The 13,222-nt window shown below is 35.4% G+C and overlaps 1 pseudogene; it reads right to left on the minus strand.

Moving 5' to 3' along the window:
- Positions 1-9,999: 9,999 nt before the first annotated feature.
- On the minus strand, positions 10,000-11,412 carry LOC118857964 (annotated as a pseudogene).
- Positions 11,413-13,222: the final 1,810 nt, after the last annotated feature.

A 13,222-nucleotide genomic window follows, 5' to 3' on the forward strand; every position in this document is an offset into this window, starting at 1 on the left:
TTAATAATTTCCAACTACAGCACAGGGTTGTGTATGAAATCTATTCAAGCTTGCTTCCACTTAACCTTAATCTTTTCCTCAAGTCTTTATATTAGTTTTGGCACTTGATAATACAGTAATAAATAATAGACTGAATTAATGTAGCATTCACTTCTTGTGGAAGTCTGAAAGGAAACGTTCAAAAATTATAAATCTCAAGGAATACAAGGATTACTTTTAGACATATTTCAGTGGATACTAGAGTGAACAAGCTTATTTATGAAAGAGGGTCAATTGGAATACTAATCAATTAATAAATATTTTTTAAGTGTCCACTATGTGCCAGACACATAGTGTTAGGTCTAGAAAAAGAGACAGAAGACAATCTCTGTTCTCAAGGAGTTCACAATCTAATGGATTAATTCACAAAGGAAAGTGTAGTTAATAAAAGAAAACAGGACAGCTAGGTGGCACAGTGGACAGAGTGCCAGCCCTGGAGTTTAGGAGGCCCTGATTCCAAATTCAGCTTCAGACACTTGATATCAGCTGTGTGACGTTGGGCAAGTCACTTAATGCTGATTGCCTTGTGATAAAAAGGAAAAATAATACCAGAACTAAACTCATAGTTGTTATATAACAGCCTTAATAAACTTAATAATCAAGTAAAGGAAAATTCAGAAGCATCAGGAAGCTGGAGAAGTTAGAAGAGATTTGTTTACAGTGAGGCTTAGGCTTCTCAAAGTTGAAAAAATGGAGAGAATACTTGTAAAAATTCATTAAGGATTTCAGTGGAGGAATATGCTGTCATGGGTAAGCAAATACAAAGGCTGAAGTATTTATAAATGGAAAATGTCCTTTTTCTGATTGTTCAGTTTCTTGTTTAGCCATGTTTTAGTCATGTCTAACTCTTCATGATCTCATTTGGTGTTTTCTTGGCAAAGACACTGGAGCGATTTGCTTTTCACTTCTCTAGCTCATTTTACAGACAAGGAAACTGAAGCAAACAGGGTTAAGTGATGTGCCCAGGGACACACAACTACTAAATGTCTGAGGCTATATTTGAACTCACAAAGATGAGTCTTCCTGACTCCAGGCCCAGCACTCTATTGATTGGACCACCTAACTTCTGTGGTATTCTAGAATTACAGAGATTCCAAAGTAGAGATGAATACAACTCCCTTTTCCTTCCAAATTCTATAAAACCATTTCACAGAGCAAGTCACAATGAGTCTGTTAGATTTGAGCATCTTTGTCGGAATATAAAACATCCAAACAAAAATGCTTTAAGAATTTTTTGTAACTTCTAGTAGAGCTGGAAATCTTGTTCTTATTGAAGCAACGACAAGTTGGATATGGCTGAAAAAGAATAACAAAAGGAATACTTCAGCTTCTTACCAATTTCTTTTTGTTGTTCTTTTTCAGTCATGCCCAACTCTTCATTGACCCCTTTTGGAGTTTTCCAGGCAAAGATATTGGAGTGGTTTGCCATTTCCTTCTCCAGCTTGTTTTACAGATGAAGAAACTGAAGTAAACAAGGTTAAATGACTTGTCCAGTATCACACAATTAGTAAGTGTCTAAGTCAAATTTGAACTCATGTCTTCCTTACTCCAGCCCCAGAACTCTATCCATTGTGGCACTTAGCTGCCCAAGTATTCTAGAATTACAGAAATCTCTAAATCGAATGAATATTTACTCCGTGTCACATGTTGAAAAGTTAAGAAGTAAATTTAAGAGACAGAATTAAACATGTTTCAGCAAGTTCAGAACTTGTCTGATTAAAATCCCGTTGAAAACAAGTTGGTTAGGCAAAGCCAAGATGATTGAAGCAGTAATACAGCTGAACTCTCCCAACATTCTCCTCCAAACAACATTAACATAATGCCTCAAATTTGGTTAATGGCAGAGCCAGCCATATATTAGGGTATGACACCTTAGGTCAGCAGGAGAGGTCTGTGACAGTGGGAGCGGCTTGGAGTCCATGCAGTAGCAACAGCAGCAGCAGGCCTTGGAAGTAGCTGTGATGATGGCAGCAGCAGCTTTGGGAGCTCTCAGCCCAAAACCTGCAAGAGGGTGGGACAGCTGATTACAAGGGCCTACTTGGTGGCAGGGTAGAGGAACTTGTTGTATTACACAGGTCATAGTTTTAGAATGAAGGGGAACACTAGCACTGGCAGCTGTAGGAGAGTAGGGACACTGGTCACAGTCCCAAGGAGCATCAGCACCTGTGGCTGGAGGAGAGCACAGTTCCAGGGGTCACTCACAAGAGAGCAGGGCCCCTAGTTTCAGTTCCAAGAGAGAAAAGAGGAGTAGTGCTTGCAGCTGAAGGAGAGCAGGGGACCTGGTCACAGTTCCAGGGCCAAGAGGTGCAATAGCACTTGTGGCTGCAGGGGAACAATTCCCTTTCCTGGATAAAGAGCAAGTGGAAGCTCATAACACCATGTGACATCAACAAACAATAAAACAAAGTCAAAAGAATGAAAAATAGAAGAACACATGAAATATTTCATTGGAAAAACAACTTACTTGGAAAATAGATGAGGGAGAAATAATTTAGGAATTATTGGACTGCCTGAAAGCCATGATCAGAAAAGAGCCTGGAAATCATATTTCAAGAAATTTTCAAGGAAAACTGACCTGATATCCTAAAACCAGAGGGTAAAATAGAAATTTGAAGAATCCATTAATTACCTCCTGAAAGAGATAACCAAATGAAAACTTCCAGGAATATTCTAGTCAAATTCCAGTGCTCCCAGGTCAAGGAGAAAATATTGCAAGCAGCCAGGAGGAAACAGTTCAAATACCACAGAGCCACAGTCAGGATCACACAAGATTCAGCAGATTCCTTGTTAAAGGATCAAAGGAATTGAAATATGATATTACAGAAGGCAAAGGAGCTAGGATACAATCAGGAATCACTTATCCAACAAAAGCAAGCATAATCCTTCAGGGGTAAATGTATATATAATAAAATAGAGGACCTTGAATCATTTCACATGAAAAGCTAGAGCTGAATAGAAATTTTGGCACTTAAAAAGAAGACTCAAGAGAAGTTTCCAAGCATAAACAGGCAGAAGAAATCACAAGGGACTCAATATATTTAAACTCCTTACATTCTTATATTGGAAAATGATAACTTGTAATTCCCAAAAATTTTTATCACGTTTAAGGCAGTTAGAAGGAATATACATACTCAGAGGGCCTGGCATAAGTCAATTGTTGAGGGATAATAAAAAAAATTAAAGACTAAGAATGAGGCATGCCCTGGGAGAAGGGAGAAGGGAAAGAAAGAATTGGGAAAATTATCTCACATAGAAGGTATGAGCAAGGATAAGTCTTTACAGTTGAGGGGGAAATGGGGGAGTGGGCATTGCTTGAATTTCACCCTGATTGGAATTTGTTCAAAAAGGGAATAACACGCACACTCATTTAAGTATAGAAATCTATCTTACCACATAGGTAATTAGGAGGGAAAGAGGAATAGAGAAGGTTGTGTAATAGAAGGGAAGGCTGATTAAATGATGTAGCTGCAGTAGCAAAATAGACTTTTAAGGAGGGACAAGGTGAAAAGAGAGAGGGAATGATGAAAAAGGGAAAATAGGATGTAGGGTTATACATAGCAATTATAACTCTTCATGTGAATGGCATAAATTCACCCATCAAATGGCAGGAGATAGCAGAGTGGATTAGAAACCAGAATCCTGCAATATGTTGTTTACAAAAAACACACTTGAATAGAAAGACACACAGAGTAAAAATAAGGGTCTGGAGCAGAATCTATTATGCTTCATCTGTGGCAAAAAATAAATCTAGGAGTAGGAATAATGATCTCAGACAAAGCAAAAATAGATCTAATTAAAGAGACAATCAGGGAAAATTAAAAAAAAAGTATGCTGACACCTAGGTGCTGGCTTTATGAGAAAAACAAAGAATAACCATTCTATCCATTTGATTTAAAAACAGAGACCAAATAACCAGTATCAAAACCAGAAAGGATAATTTCACTACCAGTGAAGAGAAAATTAAAGCAATTACCAGTTGTTTTACCCAGTTATATAACAATAGCTCTGACAATCTAAGTGAAATAGGTGAATATTTACAAAATATAAATTGCTCAGATTAACAGAAGAGGAAATAGAATACTTAATCCTCTCTTTGAAAAGGATGTTGATCAACCATCAATAAGCTCCCTAGGAAAAAGTCCCCAGGACCAGGTGGATTCTACCAAATGTTTAAAGAATAATTAATGCCAATACTATATAAACTATTTGGAAAACATGGTCCTTATAAGCCTAAACCAGAAAGAGTAAAAACAGAGAAAGGAAACTATATACAAATTTCCCTAAAGAATATTTGATACATTTTTTTAAAATAAAATACTAGCAAAGAGAACAGCAATATATAATAAAGATCACACACTAAAACCAGGTGGAATTTAAATCATAAATGAAGGCCTGGTTCAGTCTTAAGAAAATTATGAGCATAATTGAAAGACAGTTGGCTATAATCAAGGCTAAGACAAAAAAAGTGGGTTGCTTGATAAAGGCATGCTTAATATCCAATAAGAGAATAATTTTATGATGAAAATTTAAAGAATGTACATCAAAATCATTTTAAATAAATTCCAAACCAATTAAAACAAACTATTTTCACAAAAGGATGGAACATTACATGTTAAATTGTAAAAGTTAAAAACAACATTAATCAGAAAATTAATAAAAGCTAAAATACCAAACTTATACTTTTTAAAATATAATGTGTCAAAACTATAATAATAAATGGTAAGGCTATATTCAATAAATTTTATTTTATTTTGTCACATTAAAATTGCACATTACTGTAGCTTAGGACAGAATATTTAAAGTAGGAGCCAAATTGTGAAGTCCAGTAGAAATAGAATGGAACAGTCAAAATTTGTTGAAACAAAGGATATTAGAACAAAGTCAAAAGACAGAAAAATCAGAAGGCTACAAACATTATCTACTTTAAAAACTTTACCTGGAAAATAGACCACATAAATTATTCTGCTCTCTTTCTTTGTCTCTATCTCTCTCTCACCCCTTTATCTCCATATATATTTATATATAAATATGCATATTACAAAAATTAGTTATTAGAAAATAATTATTTTCCTCATACATAAAAAAGTTCATTTAAGATAAGTTATCAGCAAATATAGCCAACCCCAAATATGCATGCATGGAAACTACATTATGCTTAATCACTCCATAGGCAATGAAATAAAAATGATACATAATGTATATGACTCAGATGGAATAACATCTAAATATTTAAGGAAAAGCCAATATAATTACAAGGAGCAAATGAGAACAAAATTTTAATAGTTGGAGAATTCATGGTCCTCCTTTTATATTTAGATAAAAAATTCAACAAAAATAAACAAGAAATAATTTAAGATCCCAAATAACATTTTAGAAAAGTTTGATATGATAGATGTCTGGATATTATGAATAGGAATAAAAATGAAAATAAATATTACTCAGCTTTGTATGGCATATGCAAATCTGACCATTTGCTATCATGTAGCAAAAAAAAAACTAATGAGCAAAGGAAGAAAAGTTGAAGTCCTTAACATATCTTTATTGAATATAATGCCTCAAATAGAGTAATAGTATTTAAAGAAGGAATTCAAACCTGAATCTAAGAAAGAGACATTGAACTTTACAAATTAATTCTTAAAGAAGTGAGGGGAGAAGCAGATGGATTTTCAATTAAATTCTATAAAGTATTTAAAGAACAATTAACTCCAATAACACATAAATTCTTTATTAAAAAAGGAAGAATATATCTTACCGAACATATCAGACAACTATGGGAGGCATTTCTAAACCAGGTGTAGAGTAATCAGAAGAAAAAGTTATATTCTAAAATATCTAATAAATATTGATGAAAAATAATGGCATAAAATATTAGCAAGGTAGCTATAGCAATGTCTTTAAAAAATTATACACTATTGCAAGGTTTCATTTGTACCGGGAATACAGCATTGGCTCAATGTTTTTGGTGTTGTTGTTCAGTCATTTCAGTCATGTCTGACTCTTTGTGACCTCACTTGAAGTTTTCTTGGCAAAGATACTAGAGTGGTTTGTGATTTCTTTCTCCAGCTCATTTTACAGAAGAGGAGCTGAGGCAAACAAGGTTAAGTCACTTGCCCAGGGTCACACAACCAGTAAGTGTTTGAAGTCAGATTTGAACTCAGGAAGCTCCAGGCTCAATCCTCTATATACTATGTCACTTTCCTGCCTCAGGTTCAATATTAGGAGAACAATAAATGTTATCGTAATCTAATAACAAAAATAATATAAATCACTACATTGTGTCACAAGATAACAAAAAAGCCTTCAAAAATACAATACCCATTAATGCTTAAAAATACTATGAAGCATGGTAATAAACAAACTTTTCCTTAATATGTCACTTGGTATCTATTAAAAAGCAAGAGCTCACATTACCTATAGTTGAAAAACATTAGAGACTTTCCATTAAACTTAGGAGTAAAGCTAATATCTTATCATCAATATTATTTATATAGCTTTTGAAATGTTAGTAATTGCAATAAGAATAAGTAAAGAAGTTGAAGGTAAAAGCGTAGATTTTCAAAAGAAACACGCAATGTCATTTAAAAAAATATGTGATGGTTTACCAGAAGCCTAGAGTTTCAGTTTTAAAAATTGAAACATTTCATGTGCTCAGTAATAATAAGCTAGCATTTACATATCACATTAAGATTGAGACAGTGCTTTACAAATATTTTATCTTGTTCTCACAAGGACGTGGCAAGTACGTATTATTAATGTCCCCATTTTATAGATGAGGAAATTGAGGCTGAAAGAAGTTAAATGACTTGCCTCAATCATATGACTTGTGCTGAAGTTGGATTTGAAGTCAGGTTCACCTAGCTACCTTATAAAGTAATCATGAAATGAATGAATGAGTAAATAAAAAAAGCACTTGTTCAGTGCTAAATATATGCCAAGTACCGTGAAAAGCACTAGAAATACAATGAACAAATATGTATACAAAATAAAAATATAAAAAAGTAAGATTTTCTATACATTAACAAACAAATCAAATGGAATGATACAAACAAAAAGATTTCCTTCAAAATAAATAAGGAAACTATCCAAGAAAATTAATTGAGTTAATAATATGAAACTCCATTCATAGAAACAAAGAAAAACTCACATTATTAGAGAGTTATTCATTGTTTATGGTTGGGCCATTCCAATATATTAAAGATGAGGACTACTTAAATTAATTTATAGTTTTAGTGTCATGTCAGACAAGCTACAAATGGTTTACATTATTTAACAATGTCAACCAATAACAAAATCTGAAAATCAAAAGATCAAGAAACTCAAGGGAAATAATATAAAGAAGTAAGGAGAAGCCTAGAAGAAACATCTCAAGCTATGCTTAAAGCAATTATGATGATTATTATTTGGTAACAGAAAAGTTGATCAAAAACTCCTAGGATAACTGCAAAACAGTCTGGTAGAAATTAGGTTTTGTCATCATCTCACATCATATTCCAAAATAAGTTCTGAAAACAATTGACAATATAAATGGTAGTATCATACACAGATAGGAAAAGAAGGATATAACTTTTCACAACAAATGGAGGAAAGTTTTTAACAAAAAAGGGATAGAGAAGATCATAAAAGAATCATTTCACATTTTTGATTGCACAGAATTGGAAAGTTTTGTACAAAATCACTATTGTTCCAATAATAATGATAGCTAGCCTATATAAAGCACTTCAAGGTTTGTAAAACACATTACAAGCATTACCTCATTTTGTTCTCAACCCCGAGGTAAATACTAATATTATCCCCATTTTAAAGATTAGAAAATTGAGACAGGTGAGAGTTAAAACAGGTGATGGCTATGAGCCTTGTCCATGATCACATATCTGTCTGACTACTTGGATTCACATCTTCTTCACTCAAATATAGCATTTTAGCCACTGTGCAACATAACCCCCTTCAAGGCAAGTTCCTCTGTCAATGAAGATTGGCAACTCCTCTGGGATAGAACTGATCATTTAAATTCTCTGTTCCAGGTAACTCTCTATGGCTGTAAGTGCCAATTTGCTCATCTTTGGTTAGTGTAGTTTACTTAATTGGAGTTGACTGGCCACAAAGAATCCATAGATCAGTTCCAGAGTGTGAGGTGGGGTGGAGAGAGAGAGAGAGAGAGAGAGAGAGAGAGAGAGAGAGAGAGAGAGAGAGAGAGAGAGAGAAGAAGAAGAAGAAGAAGAAGAAGAAGAAGAAGAAGAAGGAGGAGGAGGAGGAGGAGGAGGAGGAGGAGGAGGAGGAGGAGGAGAAGAAGAAGAAGAAGAAGAAGAAGAAGAAGAAGAAGAAGAAGAAGAAGAAGAAGAAGAAGAAGAAGAAGAAGAAGAAGAAGAAGAGGAGGAGGAGGAGAAAGAGGAAAAAAGAAGAAGAAGAAGAAGGGGAAAAAGAAAAGGAAGAAGAAAAAGAAGAGGAAGAGGAGGAGGAGGAAGAGAAGGATTGAAGGGAGCAAGGAGGAGAAGAAGAAAAAAAAGAAAGGAGGGAGTAAAGGAAGGAGAAGAAAAAAGAAAGGAAGTGAGGAAGGAAAGAAGGAAGGAAGGAAGGAGGGAAGAAAGGAAGAAAAGAAGGAAGATATGAGGGAAGGAAGAAAAGAAGGAAGGGAGGAAGGAAGGAAGGAAATGTTTGAATTTGGATGATGATTATGGAACTAGAGAACAAGGAATAATCTGAAAGATTTGGTGGATACTCCTTCCTATATATGACTGTATCCTGGGCTTGACCTGGATCTTAATGTCTTATTCCTACACTCTTTCTTTTGGTTTCTCGTGTATTTCCATGAGTTCAACTCTAACTTCTACGCAAATAACTCCAATGTATACATTCACTGATCTCTTTCCTGACCAAAAGTTTCACAGCTCCAAATGCTTATTTTTCCTTTGTCCCAAAGGGATATCAAACTCATCATGTCAAGAATAAAATCCTAAACAGTTATTCTGAACTCTTCATTCTCACTCACTCCCCATATCTTATCCATTATGAAATTTTGAAGATTCTGTCCCCCAACATAGCTGACACACTATTCCGTTCTCTTAATTTATACTAAAAACACACTAATTTGGGCCTTCACTACAGATATTGGCCTTTGGATTGGCCTCCTTATATCTAGTTTCTCTTGGACAATCCTTCCTCAACATAGATCCCCAACTGATATAATCGAAGCATACATATGACTTTCACTGTTTGACTCAAGAATCTTCTATAGCTGCCTCTCATCTCCATCATAAACTAGAATCTCATTGTTTGAGACAACAAACTTTGCATTCTGGTTCCAGCCTGCTTTTCCAGGTTTATTGCATAGTACTCTCTCTCACACATTCTATTGTAGTCAAACTGTCCTATTTCCCATATCCAACTGTCCATTTCCCATTTCTGTACTTTTACTCAGACGATCCAATGTTCTCTTTCACTTGATCCTTAGCTTTTTTCAAAGATTGCCTCAAGTGATGCCTGAAATGGGAGAACTTTTCTCATTCTCCTAGTTTGTACACAGCCCCTGTTGTGAAATCACTTCAAATTGATTTTGCATATATTTTCTATTTACTTATCTGTACACATGTTGCTTTCTTGAAGTAAGAATATAAGTTCCTTAAGGCCAGGTGCTGCAATATTTTTATCTTTATACCCTTAGTGCTGAACAGAATATCTGGCACATAGAAGGAGCTCAATAAATGACTATTGAATTAAATAAATGGAATAGAAATTCATAAAAACTCATAACCTCAAAGAGCAGGAAGAAAATGTTGTAATGGGTTATTACAAGCACTTTTTAGAGTCATACAGGATCTTGAGTAGAAGAAAAACATGGACATATTGGTTGAAAATGCTCTTATGTCAAAAGCATTGGAGAATAGAAAGACAAGGAAATCAGCCCAGGAGTTGGTACAGTGTTTGAGATATGAACAAGAAATGATCACCTCTAAAGTATATTCCTCACATCTTAATCAAAAATATTCTTTTTATAAGGCCCTTGAAGGCCTCTTTCATATCCTTGTTTCTTAGGGTATAAATGAGGGGGTTTAACATGGATGTGATGATTCCATAAAATAGTAGGGAAACTATCTTCCCCCGAATCTCAGAAAAGGATGAAGGTGGTAGAAAATACATGTAGATGGCTGCCCCATCGAAGAGTGACACTACCACTAAGTGATATCCACATGTCCCAAATGCCTTCCTCTTCCCTTCAGTTGATCACATCATCCATACTGCCTGGGCAATGAAGCAATAGGAGATGAGGATCAGTGACAGGGGCATAAGTAAGAAGACAATAGAGAAGAATAAGAGTTCTGCCTCATTGGCTGTTATGTCAACACATGACAACTTGAGAAGGGCAGGTACTTCACAAAAGAAGTGGTCCACCTTGTAGTGGCCACCTGGTGGCATGAGAAGAGTCCAAGTAGACAGTAGCACAGAATTACTTAAAGAACTGAGCCAACATGCATCTGCCAGGTGGAGACATAGCCACTGGTGCATGATCACTTGATAATGGAGAGGCCAGAAAATATCCACAAATCAATCAGAGGACATTATACCTAACAAAAGACACTCTATGGAACCCAAGGCTAAAAAGATGATGAGTTGTGCAACACAACCACCATAAGCAATGCTTTTCACTTTACTACAAATATTTATCAACACTTGGGGAACTCTGCTGGTGGTATAGCAAACGTCTAAAAATGATAGGTTGGTGAGAAAGAAATACATGGGTATGTGGAGTTTGGGGTGTAAGTAGGACAACAGGATGATGGCCACATAGACAAAGATGGTCAATGTATAGGAGACCAACAAGATTCCAAAGAGTTTCAGCTCCAACCAAGGCCAGTTTGAGAAACCCAGTAGAATGAACTGCTTTGGGAATGTTTCATTTTCATAATCCACAGTGGAAGGATCATTTCTTGGCCATATGTAAAACACAAACTTAGGCAGTCAGCACATGTTATTGTTATTTAGGGGAATCGACTGAATTAGAATGAATAATTCAGTAACATATGGGGAAAAAACACTTCATTTTGAGAAATGGTGTCATCGCTAACTAATTTCGAAAGAACCAGTCTCATAATTAGGAAGACCATAGTTCATGTAGTGATTATGACATATAATAATGACTGTATTCCTCTGGGAAATTCACTTAGACTCTCACAATCCCACACCATTCTCTAAGATTATAACTTGCTGAAAAGCTGCTCAGTTGTAGTAGTGGAAAGGATTTCCTTACCCTGTCCCACTGAAATCAAAAGTTTTGGAGACAATAGCTATAAAGATAATTGTTTTTCTATGCATGTTAAAAATGTTTCTTAAGTGAATTACTACACCATCTTACCTTTCCTTATATACGTTACTGGTCATAACTGAATATGTACCTTCTTCAAGAACATTCTACACTGTCTTAGGTTTATCATTATGAATGGTGATTAATAGGAATTAACTTCTCTCTTCCCCCCCTTTATTGTCTCAATATTCTGACGCACGAAATTGGCAACATGATATTCTCATGTGCTTTATTTAACGTAAAGAGAGCCAACAGATGCCAGAATTAATGAAGTCTCTCATTACTACATCTTCTTATCTCTGCCAGTTTTGAAACCTATATTAGGAAAGTACCATGTACGTAACCTCAATATATGTATATTCCACAATGACACAATTCAATTCAACAACCAATTAATAAAACTCTTTTGGTAAATACATACTTACTTACCTTTTGTAAAAAAAAAGTGTACATATCATAATTTAACTTTTTCATGCTAATTAATGGTCATCATTATTGGAATAAAAAGTGCATAAGTCTGATTACATTACCCTACCCCCCACTCAAGAATGAATGAATGAAACACTGGTAAGCACTAATTTTGAACAAAGCACTGTGGGGATACAAATAGGAAAGGAAGACAATCCCTGCTCTCCAGGATCTAACATTCTAATGGGGGAGACACATATAAAAAATTTCAGCTGCATATGAGATAGAAATATTCCACAGCCCTTTGGGTACAGTAACAAAGCTAATGGTAATACCTCTTTTTAAATGATATGATAAAATCATATCAGTTTCTGACGTTGAAACGTTTGACACTGAGGTGAAAACAATAACATTCCAAAGGCTCTTGGATTCAGTGTTCTGGGCTATCTCTATTGGGATTTATGGGGGGTTGACAGTGGTCTTGTAGGAAATTTGACCTGCCTAATGCTCATTGCCCTCTCTCTCCCTCCCTCCCTCCCCCCCCTCTCTCTCCCTCCCTCCCTCCCCCCCCTCTCTCTCCCTCCCTCCCTCCCCCCTCTCTCTCCCTCCCTCCCTCCCCCCCTCTCCCTCCTCTCTCTCTCTCTCTCCCACCTCTCTCCCTCCCTCCTCTCTCTCTCCCTCCTCTCTCTCTCTCTCTCTCTCTTTTCCTTTATGCTTCAGTTAGTCTGCTTTGTCTGCCTTGTGAGTGGAAAGTGAGTGCCTTGTACAATAATTAGTCTAGCCATTTCCTAATTGATGATCATCTATTTTTTGATTACATTCAAAGCTGCTTGAGGGTAGGGACTATCTTTTGTGTTTTTTTCTTGTTTGTGTTTGTATCCCCTGAACTAAGTACAGTACCTAACACATAGGCCCTTAAAAAATGTTTACTGACTGATTGATTTCTAGTTCATTACCACTTCAAAAAGTATTGCTATGACTATCTTGGTGAATGTAGAATCTTTTTCTCTGTCTCTGACATGCTTGGGAATATGCCTTGTAGTGAGATTTTTGGTCAAAAGGTACAGATAGTTTAGTCACTTTCTTAGTGTATTTCCAAATTGCTTTCCAATTTAACAGTTTCACCAATGTAAGAGTTCCCACAACAAAACTGGTATACATGTCTTCTGCAACTCTTCCAAAATTAACAATTTGCAGTTTTTGTCATCCTTGCCAATTTATCAAAGGTGAAAGGGGACTTCAAAGATATTTCTCTTTGCATTTCTCTTATTAATGGTAATTGGGGAAAGTATTTCATATGATTATTAGTATTTTTTAATTCTACATTTGAAAAAAAAAAGTTGTGTTATTGGCTCCACTTATCCTTTAAGGAACGGCTCTTGGTCTTATACATTTTTATTATTTCCTTTTATGTCTTGGATATCAGACCCTGACTGGAGATGTTTCATGTAAAGATTTTTTTTTTTATTGTTAACAGCT

Source organism: Trichosurus vulpecula, chromosome 7 (genome assembly GCF_011100635.1).
Source record: "Trichosurus vulpecula isolate mTriVul1 chromosome 7, mTriVul1.pri, whole genome shotgun sequence".
NCBI lineage: Eukaryota > Metazoa > Chordata > Mammalia > Diprotodontia > Phalangeridae > Trichosurus > Trichosurus vulpecula.